The 5,000-nt window shown below is 32.8% G+C and overlaps 1 long non-coding RNA gene across 1 annotated transcript; it reads left to right on the top strand.

Annotated features, from left to right (window-relative positions):
• Positions 1-1,773: 1,773 nt before the first annotated feature.
• On the top strand, positions 1,774-3,101 carry LOC137645108 (uncharacterized). The gene is made up of 3 exons (XR_011045289.1): positions 1,774-1,832; positions 2,566-2,761; positions 2,972-3,101. It is a non-coding gene; the product is annotated as an uncharacterized lncRNA (long non-coding RNA).
• The last annotated feature ends 1,899 nt before the right edge of the window (positions 3,102-5,000 follow it).

The raw sequence follows: 5,000 nt of genomic DNA, 5'->3' as shown, positions 1-5,000 counted from the left end.
CTGATTCTTACAACTAGAGAGGCTGGGAGAATATAAGGAAAACCAACAATGGGCATGAATATGGGCACCCCATAAAAGGGAGGCACTGCTGGCTAAGCTCTACATACTCTCTTCCATTTCAAGCCCTTGCTATTTCATACATTACATAAGGTTATAAAATTTAGGCTCATGTAGGCAAGGCTAGACTAGCCTAAGTTAGGCTAAAACCAGCAAGGCTAGGCTAGATAAGGTAGGGTAAAAACTTATTATATTCAAGCTACTGTATTCAGCTAAGGCTATGCTTAATTTGATAATAATATTCTATTTCACTTAAGGTATCCTAGGTTCAGTTAGGTTTAGGTTAGGGATGTTTAGTTATTTAAGTATATCTGGGTAATATCATACTTCCCTTAGCTAGCTTAAGTTTGGGAAGGTTAGGTATGCTTAGTTATGTAAGAAAATCTAGGCAATAATATCCTATTTCACTTAGGTTAGCTTAGGTCTGGTTTGGTTAGGTAGGCTTAGTTATATAAGTATATCTGGGTAAAAATATCCTATTTCAAGGTAGCCTAGGTTTAGTTAGGTTAGGTATGCTTAGTTATATAAGTTTATCTGGGTAAAAATATCCTATTTTAAGGTAGCCTAGGTTTAGTTAGGTTAGGTATGCTAAGTTATATAAGTATATGTGGGTAAAATATCCTATTTCAAGGTAGACTAGGTTTGGTTAGGTTAGGTAAGGCTATCTAATATTCTTTAATGTCTTTAGGTAACTATCAGGTTAGGTTATTTATCATATAACCAAGTTCTTGTTGGGCATTATATAAAACGACATTAGGTATGCTATATGGTCCTAAGGTAATCCAATAGAAATGAAAATGAAGGCAATGTCCACTGCATGTGGCTCCATCATGTTCCTTTAAAGGAACATTCAGTTTTGGGGTTCATTACTCTTAGGTATGTACCATAAATTGATAGAAAATATAGAAATATAATGAAATGAGAAATAATGATTTACACATGGTCTCACAATTGGGCTAACCTATATTTTCCGTTATTTTTCGTGTTATCCTGTACACCTTGTAATCACATGTAAGAGTAAATCTAACTGAAAATGGAAATGGTTGTCACAACCTCTGATACAATTATATGATCAAAGGCTTGTGTCTTTATAAAGTTTAGCTCATCTACGCCTATTGAATGTTACTATAAGTCGTCTTATAAACATCAAATGGTTAATTAATGCAATAGTTTAAAATTCGTGGCAATTTCCATTTCCCATGTTGTTTACAACTATGACGTCATAGAAAAATATATTCAGACAAATGGAGTTTGTCATTTTGACGATAGACTTCATTCCTTTATCTTGAAGAATTTTGACATGCAAATTGGGAAGCTAAAATCTTGAACCTTTAAAATTCAGTTATGAAATATATTGACAAAAGTTTGACATAAATCAAATCAATGTTGGTCGTTTAAGTGATCAGCAAAAATAGAAAAAATGTAAGGGATGTAGCTGTTTGGATATTCTATATATATATATATATATATATATATATATATATATATATATATATATATATATATATATATATATATATATATATATACAATGTTATGATAGCTTAATATTGTCACGTAATATTTATTTTGTTTTTTTCGTTTAGTTCCCCCTTAACTGTACTTCCATAGCATTTACTCTGTAATCCTTGTTTGAACTGTGATTTTGTTTGTATTTAGTTCTCCTTGCTGGAGTGAAGTTTAGTCTTCTTTGGAAGTTAGAATTTGTATTAACTTCAGATTCACTTGTTTTGTGGAAGTGTTAAGGATTACTCTCTAAGGATTGGCAGTATTTTGTAAGTTGCCCTAACAAGAAATTTTATTTTATGGCATTGTATTGTATTAGCATTTTTCGTTTGTGTTTAAGGTGGTGTTTTGGTATTTGCATTTACATGGATTATTTAATTGTATGTAATTTGTACTAGCCCAGAGAATAGTGACTCCCTTTAGTTCAGCGTCTCGAAGGGTAAGGGTCAAATTACCTATTAGTCTTCAACGATTTAACCTTGCTGGTTATGAACCTTAAAGGCTGCTTGCAAGTAGCTAAAGCTAATCGATGAAATTTATGGAAGTAATCTTGTTAACATTTGAAAAGTAAGTGTAATATGCGCTACTTTGATTAAGAATTTTGACAAGTGGGTTAAATCGGCTCTCATGCTAAAGTAAAGAGAATAAAGGTTTTTAGCAATTCTAAGAGGTATCCTATCAAACCTTGCAGATGTTGTAATATAAAAGTATCTTTTGATAAACATTACACTCCTGGAAGATTTTAAGCCATAGACTAGTTGATGTGAATCTTTTGAAATTCTATGAAGATCGTGGAAATTCCAGTGAGTTTTTAACATTACCACTTGAGATGGAATTAAATTCTTACTACCATAGGAGAATGACTGTATTTCTGACCTAATCTTGCAAGACTTTTAATAAATTTACTAGGTCCTGACCTAATCATGCAAGACTTTTAATAAATTTACTAGGTCCCCCCAGCGTGGTATTTATGCTGTTATTGTTTGTTTAACATTATTTCAGATTTACCGCTACCTTCACCTGTGGCTTCACATATGGTATTGAAGCCTGGGAGTTATCCAGTCTGTCAGAGGGAGACTATAAAATTACCTTTTTACAAGACTGAAGTAATGGAACCTCTAACTAGTTTCTTATAAGGAATGAGTTGGCAGAATAGTGACACCACCTGGGTCTCGTCCTCCATCCTCGTCCATAACCAGTTAAGTGTTTTTGTCTATTTACATAATTGATGTTGGAAATGCCACATTTTTAATATTTAAAGGATTAAGCATTCATGACAGAAATTGCATTCATGACAGAAATTGCTAAGTTTGTCTTTCTGTAATCTGTAGGTATTATTTCAATACTGATCTTCCCTTTGAAATTATAAATGCTGTTGCAACATTTTAACGTTGAATTTCTTTTTCAGAAGTTTCTTATTGATGACCTTTGTTCCACACAAAGTACGGGATGAAGCATATCGATGGACTTGTTTCTTCACCTTAATGAAGGTCAACCTTCCAAAAAAATTACTAAATGTCTTTCAACTTGGCTCATGATGTTGGGAGCGGAATGATTGCACCAAAGGATGCTGACTTTACATACCTCAAAAGAATTGCCTACTCCTATAAACACTGCAGTGCATGGTGTTGTTGGTATGGCTGGATTATTCGGAGGTCCTGTCCGAACATCTCTGAAGTTGCTGCACCTAGATATTCATCTCTTAAGATCGATTGAAGTGTACAGAGTATTATCAACGTGGCTTTGAAGCTATCAAAAGCTTTTTTCAAGTATGTTTAAGGAACTTGAATTCGACAAGCCGTTTATTATAAAAATGTGGGCATAGGAACTGTTTTGTTACAGACAAGCTATTTATTTAATTTTCCCATTTTCTAATTAAAATAAACTGAAGCCGCCTCAGTTCTAGAGTAGTGGGGAAGGTTTGGTCTTTTTCATATTCTAAATTTAATTTATATATTTAATGTATAAATAATAAAATCTTATGAAGTATTTCTGACACTTTTTCTTTTGTAAATCAAAAATAAAACCAATTACAAGCAAACTCTTGAGACCTACAGCACTATAACATTGAGACATTTCATATAAAAAACACAACCTTATTGCAGACATGCATTAAATAAGATGTCTACTTTTGTTTCCGTATATAATTCTTAGTGTATAAAGATTCTAGTCATATTTTATTACTTGGATTCATAATGCTGTCTCCTTCCGTATATAATTCTTAGTGTATAAAGATTCTAGTCATATTTTATTACTTGGATTCATAATGCTGTCTCCTATTAAGGAGATGGAAGTTATGAAATATTGTCAACTCAGTTTCGTAATTGTTCCCCCTTGTGCGTTCTCATGAAATTTACAATGATGGTTTGAACTGTTAGTTTGACACTTAATGCTGGGGTACAGTTTTCTCCTTAGGTTGTAATTTGTTTTAATAGTAATTTTTACTTTGTTATAATAGTTAGAGCTGCTTTGATTTGGTATTCGTTCTTTTTTTCAATTAAAAACATGGTTCAACTTCAGGTTTTTGTCTCCTTTATGTACTAAATCTTATTAGAAGTCTCTATTCTCATTGTTACCAGAAGAGTAACCATACACATGTGTATATACTTGTACGTATGTATATATCTCTATTTATATAGACTTCGTTTTTACTCGTGAACTTCTCTCGAAGGACTTCAGTAAACCTGATTGAGAGAGTGAGAGGATCAGTGGCCTTCAGTGGACTCTTAAATGGTAGAAATGTCACTTAATCCAGTCTTGCCCTTTAGTGGGAGAAGGGTGCGAAGAAACTCTACTAGTGAATAAGTTTGTTTGAAAATCAGTAAGCTTAGCTTTATAGAAATTACCAGTCAAATTGAATTATGAGGAAATAAGAGCAGCGTTTGGCAGTTATTGTAAAATATGGCCTGGATATGTGTGCACTCGTTGAAAAAATTGACAGGAATCTAAAAAAAGCCTTAGATGGAGGAACGTGGTTGCTATCTTCTGGGAGAGAGCATGTCACTCCATATCGGTTAAAAGACCATAGAGGTTTCTTAAAATTTCCCAATAGATGGAACTGGAAACTAGTTTACAGCATATCAGGAATTTTTGTAATTGAACAAGTCATGTTGAATAACTATCATAGTAATCAAATCTTTAACATAGTACATGTACATACTGGAGAATGGTGTGCTATTTAGAACACATCAGTCAGTTAGTAGTGAAGATTTGGGACATTGTTTACAAGAATACCATGGATATTAAATAATGACATACTATAAAAAGGAAGCCTTGATTGATTGTTGAAAGTTTCTGAGGAAGTAATGAAATATACAAGGTACAACATGCGAAGTATTCAAGTATTGATAGTTTAGTCAAAAGAAAAGTCAGGAATGACGAAAAAAAAAATACTTAAACACAAAAGCAGATAGGGGTGATAAAGTTATGAATTCAGG

This window comes from Palaemon carinicauda, chromosome 8 (genome assembly GCF_036898095.1).
Source record: "Palaemon carinicauda isolate YSFRI2023 chromosome 8, ASM3689809v2, whole genome shotgun sequence".
NCBI classification, from domain to species: domain Eukaryota; kingdom Metazoa; phylum Arthropoda; class Malacostraca; order Decapoda; family Palaemonidae; genus Palaemon; species Palaemon carinicauda.
Note: the sequence above shows the minus strand (reverse complement) of the source record. Positions and strands in the feature narration are given on the sequence as shown.